We start from the raw sequence: 19704 nt of genomic DNA, 5'->3' as shown, positions 1-19704 counted from the left end.
ATTAAACCGGCTGACAAAGGGGGAGCAATCGTAATCATGGATACATCCTTTTATGTCAAAAGATGCATTGAACTCCTTAGCGATACAGACACCTATGCCATACTAGATAGGGACCCGCTACCAGAAATCAGAGAACTAATTAACAATACTCTGTTAAAAGCCAAAGAAAACGAATGGATTAATGATAAAACACATCAATATCTCACTAATTCCCATCCGATTACACCAGTCTTTTATGGGCTCCCTAAGATTCACAAAGATAAACAAAACCCACCCCTCAGACCGATTGTTGCTGGGACAGAAAGTATCTTCGACCCACTGGCAGTCTACATTGACAGATTACTACAACCGCTTATACAGGCATCATCCACATACCTAAAGGATACAACAGACTTCCTTAATGGACTTAAAGATTTTTCAGCTATCAGTGAAGACTGCATACTATTCAGCCTGGACGTATGTAGCTTATATACCTCAATACCCCATAGTGAAGGTATAGATTCTGTTGAATGGTTGTTACTTAACAATTCAGGTGTGAAAGGTAATCCTCAATTCATTCTGGAGCTACTAAACTTAATCCTCTACAATAGCTATTTTAGACATCAGGGCAAATACTTTTTACAAACATCGGGTACCTCGATGGGATCATCGATGGCGCCCGTGTACGCTAATACTTTTATGTTTCAGTTCGAAAGTCAGCATGTACTGGAACATCCCACATGGGCAGCATACATTTTAACCTGGAAGAGGTTTATTGATGACATTTTCTGCATTTGGTGTGGCACACGAGATGACTTGGACCAGTTTTTTGAATACCTCAATTTAGTGCATCCTAGGATTAAATTTACTATTGAGATTGGTAACCCTTATTTACATTTTCTTGACGTTAACTTAAGCATTGTTAACAATAAGATAGCTACGTCTATATACCACAAACCGACTGATGTAAACAATCTGCTTCACTATTCCAGCTTCCACCCGAGGGCGATGCTCCAAAGTCTACCATATAGTCAAATATTACGTCTGAAAAGAATAATTTCTGACCCAGAAGTTCTGGATAAGGAATGCACAAATCTTGTTAGTAAATTTCAGAACAGAGGCTATCCACCAGAAATTTTGGAAATTGCCAAAGACAGAGCTTCAGAGATCCCCCGTACAGATTTACTGAAACCTAAATCGGAGGTTAAAGACACCCCACTTTTATACATATCAAAATTCTCAAGACAGAGTTTTCAGATCACAAAAAGTATAAAGAAACATTGGAATATTCTTCATAATGATCAAACTCTATTGGAATTGTTCCCCACACCACCAATGATGTGTTTTAAAAGGGGTAAAAATATAAGAGACAAGCTGGTGAAAGCTGAAAGAGTACCAAAGGAGAAACAACTTTTCCTAACTACCAAAAAACTAGGCACCTTCCCCTGCTTAGGATGTATACACTGTAATAACACAATCAAAGGTAATGTAGTGACTCACCCCAGGAATGGTCAAAAAATCAAATTAAGAGACTATTCTACGTGTCTGACATCAGGTGTCATATATATGTTGAAGTGCCCTTGTGGCAAAGTGTATGTAGGACAAACCAAAAGACCTGTTAAATCAAGACTGTCTGAACACAAGTCGAACATAAGATGTAATAATCAATACTCACCGGTAGCTCGTCACTTCAACATGCAAAAACATACAATTGCCCAACTAAAATACCAGGTGCTAGAAGTTGTTAAACGACCTACAAGAGGAGGTGACTATCAGTCACTCTTACTACAAAGAGAAGCTTATTGGATTGATAAGTTAAGCTCTTTACAGCCCTGGGGTCTAAATGAAGATTTCACATTGAACTGTTTTCTGTGATTTGAATTTGACAATAAGGAATGATTGATTTTCAACATAAGATTGAGAGTCACATTGCTATTCCTGTGTCTGACTGTGATCTAAGGCACTACTTTGTTGAGACTAGTAGATGGTTGCCATAAAAATAATTGCCTGTAAACACAGTGTAAAAATTGTTCTTATTCTTAATCTTCATTTTTTGTCATTCTGTTATACTTATCACATTTAATTTTGATCTTTTGTAAAATAAATGCATTTACCCCATTGAGATTGCTATATTGCACTAGGTTGTCCATGCAATGAGAGAGAGATTTAAGGTTTTTTTTCCCCTCTTCCTGCATAATGTGAATCCATGTGATTCACCTATTTTGAACTGATAGGTTACACATGGTCATTAAATGACCTTAGCCAGATAATCTGAACATTATATTCATTTTTTCCGTGCTATTTTTTTCCCTTTTAAGATCCGAGCGTTTCGTTCGATTTAAGACCCTTTGTCATTGCTAATTTCGACTCTATTTCACATGGTACACTATTTTTCTCAACTTTCCTCTCCCCGTTCTACGATGTGCGGACTAGTATTTGTAATGTCCGATTTACATCGCACAATAGGTTTCTGTACTGTATGAATTTTTTCCTTTTAATTTATTTAGTTACGCACCTTTACGCTTCCCGACTTAAGTTACTTCTTGTCATTGAATGCCTAGAGATCTACACCTTCATTACAATATAACCTCGTTCCAAGATGGCCGACCTTGAGGCCCATTTACTTCTTAGTCTTTTTTCTTCACCTATTACTTCAGTCCTCTATTTATCTCCATGGTCACATGTAGTCTCCATGGTTTGTGAACAACAAGCCACTCGGCTGAACAGACTCTGTTCAGGATTGCCCCCCTATGCTCCAGGTAAGCGTGAATGCATGTGCATTTATCCATCTAGGGACCAGGGAAATAGTTCCTTAGTCTCATGATTCTTTTTTTTCTGTTTTCCTTACACTTTCTTTAGTTGATACTCTAACTGACCTATTACTGCCGGATTCTTCAGCTGTTGACCGGCCACACAATCTTGACATCAGTTGCACATCAGCTTTGAGAATTATGCCATTTGCACATTCTTACCACGGTAATTCTTTACATTTTTTGCCTTGATTTAACACCATATTATGTTTCCATTACTTCATATCAGATTGCTAGGTATATTATACTAATCAGGACTTCATTCCTGTTCAGTTTTGCTATTCGTATGACAGAATTCCCACATACTGAGGCACCTCTGTAGCGACGGCGGGATACTTAAGTTCTACATCCTTATGTGGGCCGCTGTATTGATTATTTTCCGCCCTCCATATTTTGGTTAGGTATGTTACTCAATTTTTTTATCTCACACCTATAACTGTTACGTTTGAACATTGAGCTTGGCATTGATCAGGCTTTGTTTTCTTTAGATTTCTGGTATCTTTTTGGGAATTAGCCATGTTTTAAGGAACTAACTGATGCACGAAGACTGTCTATCTATTTTCACCGCTCCGTCCGGTTCTCTGTTCCCGGCACTTTCTACTCACAGAGGTAACGATTTTTGTATTTCTTCCGTATTAGATTGATATAGCCTAAGAACTATCTGTGTGTTGTTTTACCTACATATTTAAATTTTCTTTAGCTTATGTTTCACCATCCACGTGATAGATCCCATTAGAGGTAGTACTCCACTAAATTACAGTATGATGGACGTTATACAGTTAATTTTGCAGGAAAAGATGCTTCAGTAGACCTTCAGCCCCTCTCTCGAGCAGGGGCAACCTAGTTAATCTTATAATGTTGCATGAATTACAATGCATATTAGAACATGTTACATTGTTTCAATTCCCTATTTTTTAGGGACAGATGAATGTTCTAAATACAATTAATGCCATTTATTTTTTAACTGTATACATTTAATATGACATGAACAGTCTATGCATTGTGCTTACAAAATTTTCTTTACTGAATTTATGCTTTCCTTTTACATTAAGAGTCCAAGTGTGGCCTTATGAAGAAGAGGAGAACTTCCTCGAAACGCGTCGCTAATCAATTTGGACTCCATTTTTCTTCAATTTGAGCTTTATCTATTGATACTGTTTCTATGCACTGTAAATAATCTTTGTCTGAACTATAATTCTTGCTGAAAATAATACAGCCTGACTATAAAGATATATATATTTTTTTATCTCACACTCCTGTGTCTGACCATATGTGTTAGAAACAAATGTATGTACAATGCATATAACGCAGTTTAAACAACTGTATTGGATTAATCCAAACATTTGAAAGTGTGCAGGGGACGGGAGGGTTCCCAAGTTGAATCCTCTTTCTGTTTACTGTTTATTGTCGGGGTCTTGTGCCATGACCTCAGTTTTCCCCCCCGCACCTAAAAGTTTATACAACATAATCCTCGAATCTCTTTACTAATCTTACTTACTATAGGTGTGCGCTTCTATCTAAACCCTTCGGTATTTCCAAATTTTCTCATAGGAAAAGCATTGAGCTTGCTGAAAATGTGTACTATGGGGCCACTTTGTACTTTATTTCCAGGGCCTCTTTTGGTCCCCAGTTATTATTTCCAGGGCCTCTTTTAGTTCCCAGTCCACCCCTGACCACAGTGAGTCTTATACCCCCGGCTATCACTGATTCTTCATGAATTTTTTTTGCATACACAATATGAAACCTGATGCAGTGCGCAAGTATGGATTACGCAGTAACTGTGCATGCTTGGGTGAGTGTTTGTTCAGCCCTACTACTGCCAGTTGTATACTAAATCAAATCCCGAAATCTAAGAAAGATAAAAAAGACCCCCCATTGCTTCAAATTCAATAAAAAATGATGGGATTCTGTGGTGCTGCATCCCAGGCTTCCAGCAATGGGGGATATGTAGGGCAAGTGACAGAGTTGTCACATAGCATTCAATCATGCCATGAGCCAGGGCCAAATGTGTGCCCCCACAATAGACAATAATAATTCACTGCTCAACCTGTGCATAGGACTACAAAGTGATTCACTGGGCCCTGCAGATATTGCTGTTCACATGGCTGAGGGATGTGACAACATAATAGGGACGAATGTATCCGCTACCCCAAATCTTGAAAACCTGATCTCTTCATCTGCGATGAGGATTACAGCTCTCATTCACTAAACATTTTACAAGAGGATGTTTCTTCAATACCCACCCTCAACACAATAGCTTCAAGGACTGACGCCCTCTTTGCTCTGTGTTCAAACATGGCTAAGGAACAGCGAGACTTAAAATATATTGATATTAGAATGTTATGTTACCCAGAATGAGGAGCAAATCAATTCAATCGACTTGGAGATCCAACCAGTACACAGTCGAAATCCACCCAATCAACCTGATTCACTGTGGATGTAATAAATCCATTCCCTCAACATTGTATCAAGCAATGCTCACTGGACTGCCGACCCTCAGGAATATATAGGTTTTAGGAACCAGTTGTACCCTCCCTCCTTGTCTGATAACTACTGACACAACAAGAATATACATGTTGTCAACCCACACAGAGAAATTAATTTTCAAAATTCTTACAGCTCCGCCACGCAATTGTATACCAAGCCCAAACCCCAATTTAGGGCTCCACCCCAGCTGATGAACGGGGTGGAGCACCACAACAAGGACTCGCTGCCATTAGGAAAATGGGCTGAGCTAGAGGAACTACACCCGAAAAACGCCAAGTCCTTTCATGAATCACACATTCATATTTGACACAGGATCCAATGGTTGAATACCATTAGTACAGAGGACATTATGCATGTGGAACTACCGGACATTGAGAGTGCTTCCTCTAAGAGTGCTGACTACAGGTGCTGGCTGTTCCACTGGACTGCTGGAGCTCTGAAAAAGTCGCTCTTGCGTGTCGCTTGGTAGCATAATACCTGCGCATTCCATGTGTAGTGGAATAAAGTAAAATTCTCGAGTGCTACTGAACCTGGTAACTGCTGTAACTGTTATTTGTTGCTAGCTAAATACACTTCAGTTATGTGTATCACGTGTACAACTTGAAATCTAACATGTCCCATATCAACGTGACATCACTTATAAAAGAGAAAACTCACCCCACTGCATCAGGCACGCTGGAAAGAAACAAGTCGGAGCAAAAAAAACCGTCATCTGCTTTAACTCACACCGCCCGTAAACTGAAAGTGAACGGGAAACATGCATCAATCGGCGCATGCGTGGACTTGCGAAAATTATGGATGCCGAAAAGGCGATCTATAAGCTTAGATTCTGCTTTTAAAAGTAGCAACGTGGACTTGCTGGAAATAGCGAGAGATGGTGAGCTGGTCGACAACCTTACCATAATGGAAAATATGTCTGAATGTGTTAAATTATTGAAGGACAAAACTAAGAATGCTAACAAATAACTGTTAGTTGAACCAATGCATACTGCAAATGAGCTCAAAATAAGTAATTGCGCTCATGTGACCGACGAAGAAATATTATTGTTTAACACTCAAGTTTGTGATGAGATCGTGCAGATAAATAAAAATCGAGGTGCTCCCATCTCTGTGCAAGGCAACTTTAAACAGATGCTGATTAAAATACATGCCAATGATAATGCATTCACACCAATCCTACATACACAAATGGTTTTGGATGCTAATATACAAATACAGCCAGAGGCGCATGAGGCAGGGAACGTAATGAAGGTTCCCTTTTATATAAGGAAAGACGATGCACATAGTGATGTACTCCACACCAGTAGAAAACATAGCAGAGAAAATCATGATAACTTTGATATGGCAGCCGTGTTAGCAATTGATGAAAACGTGAATAACATGCCACAGAATGTTGTAGTAGATGACAATGCATTTATTGATTTACCTGATGCGAATAGGCAAATAAACACTATTGTGTCTAATATAGTAATCATAGATTATGAAAAGGATAATAACGTAAAAAATGATGAATTAAGTTGTGTCCTCGAAACCCAAAATATTGGGGAGCTGAGAAATAATGCTCAGAATATAGAAAGAGATGAACTCAATCTCTCAGTTTCTCCCATTCTACTGCCAAGATTACAATCCCAAATTATGAATTCTACAGTATCTTCTGATGCATCATACATCTGACCAACTCCCAGACCATCCTTTGGGTTTAAACATCATAATGCACCAGCATATGCTATTACTATAGATGCTATGAATACAGGTATATTTAGTTTAACTAAATTGCATGAACATATAGAAAATAAACTGGCAAAAAAAGTAGAGAGTATGCTGGGATTTAATACAAATTTTGATGTAGTATTGTCTGAACTAAATCAAATACATTTGAAAAATGATGGCAATGAAAAGAGAGATATTCGATGAGATGAAAAACATCTTATCAAGATGTGAAGGCCTCTCTATAAGATGAGTATACCAAAGGATTCTGTTGGAGTTAGTCTGATCGACAAACAAAATCAAATAGATGAGATTGTTAGTGTTGACTTAGTAGAGGATGAAATAGAGATACAAATGTTAGAAAGAAATGAAAATAATTCAAGGTAAAATAGTGCTGAAGAGAGCATACAAGGTGAAGATATGCCATGAATCAGCTATAGAACAGGTACCAACAAATCCCTTTAAAGAAAATGAGCAAATGCCAGAAGAACAAATGTATGACATGTTCTATCAACGAAAAAAGGGGCAAAGTAAATTAAGAACTGAAACTATGAAAAAAGTGAAAAATCAAATTGCCCACAAAAATAAAAATCAAACACTGAGAAGAGAACATTTTTCCAAGTGTTGAGTTATCTCCTAAACCAACGAAAAGATTAACGAAAACATAGTTAAACCAAAATAAGACAGAGCTGATGGTAATAACACAGCAAATCATAAAGAGCAAGATTTAAGTTTACTCTCGGAGAAAGAAAAAGATGCAAATATGAGCATATTATTGAATATGACTACCCATACTAATACATCTATAGAAATCGGTGCTCAGAGTGAGCTATATGACCAGGAAAATGAAAACGATATAGAAATTGTAAATCTTAATTGTATGGATGATACTGAAAGTTTCCTAAGTATGGAACTGAGAAGGGCTAAACTAAAGATGGGTTCAGTGGGGAATAGTGATAGAAGACTAAGAGACCAAGAGTCCAGTGATAAGAAACATAAAAATGACTCAGATGTAGCACATGAACAGATAAAGGATAGAAATGATGACAACATATGCACAGAATACCTGCATTATAGCAAAGAAAGTGAATTTATTAAGTTAAAAATGTTGGAGAGAGATTATAATGACCCCTATCCTAATAGACCTGCATTATTGTCCGTCTTTGAATCCATAGGGTCCTTGGAAGCTATAAGATCACAGGATTTAAAAGCAGTTTTTATCACAAAAAACAGACAACGGGATACAATGGTACTAGATAAAGAGAGCGATTCTAAACGAGAGCAAAAATATGAGCTGGATGAATTCATATTTATTTGTAAAGGAGTGTATTGTAGTTTATGACATGATGTTTACTATGATTAGGACACAAAGAAAATTGAAGAAACAAAACCAGTAAGATGGGCTTGGTTAGAAAAATCTAAAATAAAAACCAAACAGAGGACTTTGAATTAGCATGATAGACATAAAGTGACAACAAATCTTAAAATAGGAATCTGGAATACTAGAGGTCATGCTCATTTAATGAGTAAAGAGGAAGCTGGATTATTGGAGGAGTATGACTTACTACTATTCCAATAAGCCTGGTTGATATCTGAACCTTTATGGCCAAATCGGCAGCTGTGTTTATCTGAACCTTTATGGCCAAATCGGCAGCTGTGTTTGGTCCCTACTGTTAAACAAAAAAAGGTTGTCCTATGATGGGCTTATTGGCTGCACTAAAGATAATTGTACCGGGCAAAATACACCAATGGGAAAACCCCCACCCAGGATTACAGTTAATTCAATTTGAAATAGAGAATCCAGTGACAAAAATTGCAGTTATCAATACATACTGGAATCCTTTGAGAATTACGGATGACAACTTTTTGAAAATGATGGTCAGCTTGTTAGCTGAAATTGATACTGACCCTACTATCTCTATGACTTTATGTGTTGGTGATCTTAATATCCATTGCAAACACAATAGTAAGAAAATATTGTCCACACAAACTGAAAAACTGCTAAATTTCATGGAAGCATGGAACATGATTATGCTAAATGGCTGTATTGAAGGAGATGTACCATCAAAACCAACTTGGAAAAATGGAGGTTCATCTGCCATTACTGATTATGTGTTCACTTCCAGACAGTCCTTAAATAAAATAATTAACTTTAAAATAGTGGAGAGTGATTTGAGTGATCATAATATCTTATAAATAATATGTAAAATTAAAAATAAAGAGTATAAGGAGATGTACCATGCCAAAGATGTACATGTATATCAAGGACTGAACCGTATAAAGTGGACTGACCCTAAATTGGAAATGTTACTAAGTGAGATAGGATTGCTTCAAGAAAAGCCATATACAGATGTACTGCATAAATTTGAAGGTTCAGTAAAAACAAGGAGCCAAAAAACAGAAAAGAGAGGGATCATCTATGATTTCATATTACGTGACAAAAAAAGACAAATTAGAAAAGAACTTAGAACTCTAATAGCAAAAAAAAACAAAGGACTTGGCAAAAAAATTAACAGTAATAAAAAATAACTATAGAAATCAAGTGAAACAATATAGCATTATGAATAAACAAGAGGAAGGAGAAAGAATGCTGTGTGTGATTAATACAAAATCAAGTGCACAGATTTGGACTTTACTTAAAGAGGAGTCAGCCACAGACTCGAGATTGAATATAATTAATTCAATAGGTGAAATGGATTGGATGAAACATTTTAAGAAATTATTCTTTGATGACACTATTGTATCCCCACAAATTGGTAAGATCGATGAGGTAGAATTTAAGCTTGACATTAACGTAGAAAATATCACAAGGATAATAGAAAAGCTGAGTGCATCTCGAGCACCAGGACCAGATGACATATTGAATGCTATAATGAAAAAACATCCTGAAAATTGGGCAAAAATTCTGTTTCTAATATTCCAGAAAATACAGAAAATGGGTATGATACCAACAACTTGGAAAAAATGTATCATATTACCAATTTTTAAAAAAGGAAATCGCTTGATACACGAAAATTATAGACCATTGGCCATTTTCGATGTTGCCGGGAAGATATCTGCGAAGCTCATATTAGATGATCTCAAAGCATGGTTAAAGGTAAAAAACGTACTAGATCCTTGCCAAGCGGGCTTTGTAACTGGCAATGGGACATTACCTAACCTGCATATTATACAAACCCTGAAAAATCAGACGCTAAAAGCAAAAAGAATCTATATATCACATTTCTAGACTTTCGTCAAGCATTGGATATGGTCTCCCGACTCTTGATATGGGATAAATTGAAAAGTGCAGGATTCCCAGAATATTTGAAGAATTTAATCCAGCAGCTATACACTGGAACCTCTATACAGGTTAAGCTGAACAAAGAAGGCCTCTTAACAAAAGAAATTGAAAGCAATACGGGATTGAAACAAGGATGTTTATTGGCTGCTACATTGTTTAATTTCTACATTAGTGGCATAAATAACTACTTAAATATGATACGAGCTAATCCTCCCAGATTAAATCAGACACTGATTAAATACATGTTATGCAGATGACTTGATAATATTCGATCAGGCACATGTGGGACTAGATCGTATGATTAAAGTGCTGGAAACTCACGCAAAGGAGAATAAATTACTGAATAATTCAGACAAATCTAACATTATGATTATTGGTGGTAATTTAACATATAAAAGAAAACTTGAAAAAAGTTTGAAAATCAATGGTGAAACAGTAAAAGTGGTGAAATATTAAAAGTATCTTGTTGTGAATGTAAATGATTTGAACACGGATGGCCCCTACAAAGAAGAACTCAAAGAAAAAATGATTATGCTGTGCTCACAAGCTAAGCTGATATAACAAAAATATGGTAAATTTTCTAGTATGCCTATAATTACATATTATCACCAAAACGTCATACCAAAGATTACTTATAGTGCAACATGTAAAAATCTGAAAGACCAGCCTAACTGGGTCATATTAGAAGGGAGTTATTGGAAGAGCATTTTGAATATTCCAAAATGTTTCCCGATGAGAGTCTTACATTTGGAATTAGGCCTGCCTTCTTTGCAAGTAATTATTGATTCGAACTCCTTGAATCTGTATGCTAAATGCATAAACACAAAAAGATATCGGAATACAGTAATTGCAAATATTAACCAGACAATAACTGGAAAGGTAAATGAAAAATGTATAACTGGAAAAGCAGGTGTCAAAAAAATATGGATGAATCTGGTATTTCAGAAGAGTTATTGTTAACAAATCCAGTGACGGCTAAACAAAAGATGATGTGGTGGGATTGGATCAGAACAAGAACAGAGTGTGATAAATATAAGTGTTTCCAAAAAAGTTTCTTTTTACATACAACAATCAATGAGATACCTAAGTACATGATGAATTGCCCAAATCAGCAGTATAGAAGTGAAATAATGAGATTCAGATTTAATTTGATACCAACAAAAGCAGCCCTTCCCAAATGGAACAGTGACTTAGTGATAACAAATGTAGATTCTTTGAAAGAGCTGAAGAAGTTGAGGCAAGGCGGCATGTTATGTTGGGCTGTAAAAATCTGATTGAAGTTAGAAAAGTATGTTTTACCCATTGTCTTAAAGAACACAGATTTCTTAATATAGAAAGTGTTTGGGTAAGGATGTGGAATGATCAACGGATATCTCTAAATTTAGCAATAATCAGATATTTGATTAAACTAAAAATATTAGTACCGCAGGCCATGTATGCATTTCAGATCTATTGAAATGAAAGACATCTGTTTCAAGTGATAGGAATTTTATGTTTGTATTTAGTTTAAGTTTTTGAGATTCAAAATTTTCTTTAGTTGACTTATTTAAGTGTGATTTTAATCAAAAAGGTACACATGATTTTACTCATAACTTAATTTGTGTTTGTATATATGTGATATATGTTTTTTATGACATCTGTTAACATATAAATTGACAAGGAAAATGTATATTGGTTTTTATATATCATAATATTTGTAAAGTTGAATTTTTCAACTAAATCAAATACAAAATAAAAAAATACAGTGCACAAACAGGATGGTAGTTGAGTTTATTTCACCAGTGGTTGTTGCGCTGTTGAGTTCTTGTCTGGAATTAAAAACAATGGGATATCAATTAACAGCAGACCATTAATGTCTTGAACAAATAAGCTCCTCAAGGCACACAGATAACAGATAATTGGTTTTTCTCATCAGACACTTATGACTGAAAGGGTCAGTCTTTTGACCTGTGTTGCTAAGTCAGCTGAGAAGCCAAAAATATCTAGAGTGATTGACCAATGGATAACTGAAGCAGTGGAAGTCCATGATAACTGACATCCTGATGCAAGACACACTCTGAAATGGCTCTCATGAAACACCAAAGGGAATTGGCCTTTCCTGAGCCACCCTTTGAGCACCTCATTAATTATGGCCAGCAATATTTTCTTGTTACAAGAAATGTGGAGAATTAAGGCTTTTAGCCTGATGCATATAGCATATTGTGCAGGCCTGTGTAAAGGCTCACTCCCTGACTTACACATGTAATTCCAAAAATATAAGGCACCCCAGTGGGCAATCAGAAGAACAGGTTGCAAGAGTTAGTTTTCTTTATATAAAGTTGGCACCCAGAGAACTCTGCTACGCGAGAGCGCTCTGGCAAATGTTACAATTACATGAACTGATCAAGGCGAAAAGCATCATCAATGACATCATTGCATATGGGACTATAACAGCACCGGATTGGACATGGACTAAGTAACATATGTTGCTGTAGGCGCTGCTCCCTCTGGATTGGCTGTTCGGTTGGCAGGAGGGTGAGCATCACAAGGTCCATTTGCCTGTGTCCGGGCGGGGTGAGGGTCAGGTCACAGTGAGATAGGGGGGACACTAACTAAGCTAGCATGAAAAACAATCACTAGACATACAATAAACAATAATGATAGTATACCTTTGAGTAAATATTTATAGACCTATAAATTGCATGCCAATAATCACCACATCACTCATTGGGACATATATGGGGTACCGGGCTTAGGGCTCTTAGCTGGTGTGATAACCGCGGTCATGGGGCGGGTCTGTGCTCATCAAAGTAATCATGGGGCACACTGACATTTGTTAGTTCTAGGGTACAATATATGGTGACAGATGTCTGGTTTTAGTAGGGGGCACTCTGGGGTGGGCTTCACAATGGGGTCACACTTCTGGTACATCAAAAGATACCATAGGAGGGCACAGGGTTATAGTGGCAGTAATTTTCCAACAGTGGGGATAAGAATGCACTGGCGGGTTTGTGGAGAATGATGAGCTCTAAGGCATGGTTCGAGCTAGTTCACACACAGGGCAATGATCTCAGAGGAAGGGTGAGATGATAAAGTGTGGTATTTGTTTCAATTATCCCTGGCACATCGGTGAGAAATGGCTTTCAGACAGAGTGAGAAAAGGTGGAGGCCATGAGGGCGGTGTGTGCGGCGCTGCAGAGGGGAGAGAAGCCTTCTCGTATTATCGAAGTGAGGCCTAGTCCAAAGATAGAGTCTAGGGCACACAAAATGGAAGCCAAGTGTCCCCCGCAATAGCCCTGTATGGTGCTAATGTTAGCATACAGGCAATGGAGGCGTCTCCCGCTATTGCACGAGCAAGTGGTACATATTGTGCTGAATGTGTGAGGGGGGCCCAAACAACCCCTCACTCCCACAAACCTGCAAACCATTCTCTGAGGGGTCAGCCCATGGGTGGGTTTGCAATTGGAGCTAATGCACTATTCAGCCTAGACGCTTATTATGTAGGTGTATCTTCCCACTATGTTCTATCTGTATCACGTGTTGATCCTCTATATCAAAAGGACACTCATCATTAATATGTATGACCTCCCGGGTGGAACAGAAACAAAGGATATACAAAGGACAATTAAGAGGACTCTCATGTGCTGGTATGGACAATTCCCTGTTAATATAGTGGGTATTGTGCGAGATGTCAATGCACCTGATCTTCACATCAAACCACTTATGGATGTGGCTGGGACATACATTGTGAGCAAAACAGCACTAGGCGAGAATTTCTTGACACTTTCGATCTGAGTTGTTGAAATAGTAAAAGTTATGGCAATGATATCCCCAGCTAAACTTGGACTAATGGGAAAGCCAAGACTTAGATTATGTCTACACTGATTCTAGAATGTGGAGTCTATGCTCACCTCTTGATATTCAGCATACTGCATTGAGTCATCATGCTGCTCTTCTCTGGCACCAGACTTTGCCCCAGCAACGTTTAACTGCATCTATTAATGTAGATGGTGGGGCCAACCAACAGGGCAACTGTATTATGTGGACAGACTATATGGTTAGGAAATCCAGCCTACTTATATCTTCTAAGTGCTATTAGAGAACTGGCTATCCCACAATAAATGGGACATTGAGACAATGATGTCCATCTTGGCTAAACAATATTAAGCAGAGACAATGGAACTGTCTCAACACAGATCATGTGGATCTCTTTGACATATTAATACACTGAAATGGATCTCTTAATACATATTAATACATCGAAAGAAGCAATCTTATTAGAGAGTGAGGGCGATTGTCAGGAGGGATCATTCTCTGTCTTGAGCTGATTGAGCAGCACAATTAACCACAATTACCCCTGAATTTAAGAACTGGTTGCACCTGCATAAGCAGTCTGTTTGCAACTCTAATTGGAAGCTTCTTTTTAGCCTCCTAAAGGGAAATAACAATTGGACATATTGGTCCAACTATCGCAAATTCCTTGTAGATGGTGCCCCTGGAGATCTCAATGCAGTATCTGAACCTCAATGGGCAGCATATATCACAAGCCTATATTCTGAATTAGTGGAGCCAACATTTTTAGAACCTTTTGGAAAGATGGATATGGTATCTATGGACCTTGAGGACATTTTGCTCATTATTAAGAAATTGAAAGGATCTCAGGCACCTGGCCCAGATTCAATAGCTAATGTTGTCATTAAAGCCAATCCAGATTTTAGGGAAAGAACTCTTCAGTTATTATTCTGCTCGTCGAGAGCTGTGGCAATGTGCCAGATAGTTGGAGGAATGCCATCCTGATCCCGTAATCAAAAAGGGGGAACAGGCCAGATACTTTTAACTATAGATTACTGCTTATGCTTGATTCATACTCCAAGATCCTTTCCTCCATTATTCTAGCTAGACTAAGTAAATGGGCAGAGGATAAGAGCTTGTTGAATCATTTCCAGACAGGCTTTAGGAAGGCAAACAAAACTTTGCATAACATCAGAGCAATTTACTAGCTTATAGCTAAGGCCCAGAGCAACTCTAATAAAAGCCTTTATTGTTGTTTCATTGACTATTCTAAGGCGTTTTATCTGGTATCTCAGCCATTGCTCTGGAGGAAGCTCAAACTTTGGGGAATTGAACCCTTTTTATTACATCTTTTTAAAGCCATGCATTCTGACCCTTCAGTCACAATTAGAGTCAATCAGAATGGTACTATCACTCAACCCATCTATACCAAACAGGGACTTAAACAGGGGTGCATTCTATTATTATTATTCTATTATTCAATCGGTATGTCTCTGACATGACTGAGGCAATCAATACGGCCAGTACCTTTACCCCCAGTATCACAGATGAAGCTGCAGTGTGGTTTATCATATGCCAATGATACTGTGCTTTTAGACCTAACTCCTATAGGACTCCAGCATTCCTTGGATGCTCTCTCTTGTTTTCCTATTTACAACCATATGGAAATTAACACCTCCAAGACACAAACTATGCTTATAAGGGGTAGACCCCATAAGAGGTCATTGTTTGTATGAACATTGAATAACCACCAGCTAGGGGTGGTTGAGATCTACATCTATTTGGGAATCCCCATTACAAATCCGGTTGTCACTGTTTACGGGAGAACATATCATCCCCAATATCTTTAAAAAGTGGCTTGTAATCAATAATATTTTGCTAAAAGGGGACGGGGCAATGTGGCTGGTATGCTCAATGTATACCATGCTAGTATTATTCCAGGACTCCTGTAAAGATCGGAGGTGCTCTCCACTAGGTATCTTAGTTGGCTAGAAAAGATTGAAGCAAAAATACTGTTCTCCATGTTGTGCCTAGCGAGCATTGTATCAGTAGACGTACTGAGGACCGAATTCGGACTCCCCTCACTCAGGTCCCTATCGCTTCTGTAAAGGTCTAAATGTATTTAAAGCTGCTGCCGTTTCGGTTTAACCCTAACACTTTACTGGGAATGTTGGTTGTGCATCTTCCGGATGCAAATCCTAATATTTTCTTAAAGGAATTGCACTCTTCAACATTATCCCATTTGATGAATGTTGGGCTATCCCTTGAACAGGTATCTAAACTACCGAATTTTGAAAAGAAGAATATTGCCACCAGCATTTCCAATGTATGTATTTAACAAAAAATTGTTTGGCTGATCTGAAAAAAATGTATAGTTTATTTCCGCTTTAATTTACTTTCTACCTTTGGACATAAAGGTGTATGAGGGGAAGTAAGTTATAATGAGAGGATTTGTCGACTCTGTAGATCTGATGTTTAGACCATCAGCCTATTTTAATCATGTGCACTTTCCTTAAATTTGCTTATCTGCGGGGCTATTCTAGTTTTGTGAAAGACAAAGATCAAATTGGGTCCAATCAATTTTGCAATAACATCTATGGGACTCACTCACTTGTTATATCGGTAGCTGCTTTTGACATTTGGAACTTGGCATTGACAATGTTTAGTGTGGTTCTATAAGTATTACAATAGACAGTTTAAAAGGTTACATTTTAAATGTAAATATTCAAATTGACAGGAATGCATTTTTCTTTCTTATTTTAAAGGTGAAAAAATATCGTTCTGTTACTCGGGGAAATACATTGATACACTTGTGGATCTTTGGAATTAACATTTGAACTACATTGATTATGTTGCTGTAATCGAAATTAATGTAATTGTATTTGTTTTTATATACTTAAGGTTTATTTGTTAACCAAATGCACAATACATAAAACATATATGAAAAGACTGTCCACCCTACCCTGTGCCTTGTTTTGAATCACAACTTTCTGCACGGCTGGCTTCCTTTATGAAACTGCACTCTAGGACTCTGGTTATTGGAGACTTCCTTTATTGGGCCCAAGATGCTCCTTAAAATGATGCCATTGCTCTTGATTCTATGATTGTTGATTTGGGATTTTTACAACATGTTCCTGTATCTACAGATAAATAGGGTAATACTGTTTACTGGCTTGTGTCTAATAATTCCTTCATCAGGCAATTCTCTACCTCCATTTCCTCGTGGTCTGATCACTTCTTTGTTCGCTTCTCATTGGATTTACAAGGCAGTTTGGCAAACGTAATAAAGCCTTGTGTTGGAATTGAATTTTGCAACATTAAGGAAGTGACCCAAACCTCCTTTAAGGCTACTCTTCTGCCTAAAGTTCAATCGCTTGCTGACAGGTCTGAAGTTGGTGTTCTCCTAACACTTTACGACCCTGCTGTTTTGGCTACCATTTACACCCTTGCTACAATAAATCTAAAACGATCAAAACGGAGGTCGACAAGGGTACCTAGTTCACTGATGATATTATCCAGCTTAGAAAAAAAACAGGCAAATTCAGAGACAGTGGTGTAACTGTGAATCTAATTAAAATAAAGCTCTTTAATTCTGATGCTGCTGCCAAATATGAAAAATCCATCATATCTGCCAAAAAAGCTGAGTTTGATTATCATATTAATAACTCTAAATCTGATTGTATGGAGCTATTTTCTATTCTGAAAGAACCTAAGGGGAAAGCTCCCTTACACATGCATATTGGGAATAATGGTATTTGATGTAAATCCACTCAAGATGCCATGATGGAGAAATTGCAAACTCTTCATCAGAATACTGATATTAACAAACAGAGAGCTGTTCCACTTCCTCCCTCTCATTGATATCACTGGAATAATTCAGAAATCCCTCGATTTTGTTTTAATCATGTGTCTGGGGACTTTGTTATCAAGGTTATATTCTGAGGGTGATGCTTGTCCTGCCTTTGTAATCAAGGGATGTGCTGGTTTTCTGGCCTATGATTACTAAAATCGTCAATGTGTCCTTTGATTCCTCTATTCTACCTGGCAGTCTCAAGGAAGCCTGGATTACGTCTTCACATAAAAAGGAGTCCCTTGATCCCAGGATTTCTGGGAATTATCGTCACATAACATGCGTCCCTTTCCTCTTAAAAATCTTGGATCTGGTAGCTTATCTTCTGGTGCAACACCATCTCAAAAGCTATGGGATTCTTAGCAAAAGGCACTAGGTGACCGTTCACAGCATGGTACTAAGATTGCATTTTGCTTCTCCTTAAATCAAATATCATTGGCATTATTGATGCTGGTCATACTGCCCTGTTAATGCTGCTGGATCTTTCGGCTCCACATTTTTGTGGTCTCACATGCTTTGGATCCATGCACAGGCATGGGATGACCACACACGACCTGAACTGCTGCTATCAGTGTCAATGGCATATCCACCCCAAAAATATACTCTCACCCTCAACACTATACTTTTCCTAATGTGTCAGCCCCATTTCTACTGTCCACATTGATAGTAACACTAAAGACCAATCCATTCTGATGGAGGAACATCAATATTGCTAGAAACAATACAAGAGGCATGACAACGTTAAACAATCAATGCTAACCTGGTTGCATGGTGAGATATTTACCCCTTTACCATTTATTTGTTTCATAAATCCAGGTTCCCATAGATTCATGAGTAAAATCGACAAACTCTGGGAAGTTCCCAGCTGTGTTGCTTTTCACGCAAGCTTTTATTAAATTTGTTTTTATTTTTTTATTGCGTTTGGTTAAATAGAAAACCTTTACAATTGTTTAAACAAAATTACATCAGATTCCTTCATAAACATTTCATGTTCACAAATTTAAAATATTAACAAATCACTATATCTCATTGTTATTTTTACATTAAATCAACTCAAGTGTACATTACCTCAAAAAAACAAAACATTTCCACAAAGACAAAGCATTTAAATCACATTATTACTTATACAATAATAGTCACTAATAAACATTTGCATAAAACAAGCATTCTCTTACAGTATATACCAAGATTATAGACATTTAGGTATACCTCACCATTGCTTTGTATAATCTTACCCAAAAAAATGAAATATACTTCACTTACACGTGACTCTAAGAGTTCATCAATCACTACTAAAAATCTAGTTAGTTTGATGACGAGGTTGATGCTATTATCCCACATGCAGTTCACCCATAATGAATTCCTAGCTAGAACAGTTCCTGATATCAAATGATGTCCAAACCCAGTGATCACATAGGATATGACATCAGGGAGAATGTGGAGGTAGGGGTGGTTGTGTTCCAGTGGCTAAGACCACACAATCAACAGCTGAGTTTTGCTGCTACCGACAATGGGTTCCTGTTATGTTAATTGGTAAATCAGTGCACATTCCTTGGTTTCTGAATACCTTTCATGTTTTGGTGACACATGTTATCAACAATTGCCAGCCCATGAATACTTGAATACTGTGGCCCAGAAGATCAGTTTACACTTGATGAAACCATACCATGCAAGACATGTGCTGCACCAGAGGAATATTACACATATCAGATATGCTGTATGGGCTAGTAGACTTACACAGAAAGTATGCATTTAGCATAACTACACAAGCTACAACGTGTGGTTTTACCTTCTTACTCCTAAAGAAAAAACAGCGA

The sequence above is a fragment of the Ambystoma mexicanum genome, chromosome 5p, assembly GCF_040938575.1.
Source record: "Ambystoma mexicanum isolate Mex_15411 chromosome 5p, UKY_AmexF1_1, whole genome shotgun sequence".
In the NCBI taxonomy this organism is placed as follows: domain Eukaryota; kingdom Metazoa; phylum Chordata; class Amphibia; order Caudata; family Ambystomatidae; genus Ambystoma; species Ambystoma mexicanum.
Note: the sequence above shows the minus strand (reverse complement) of the source record.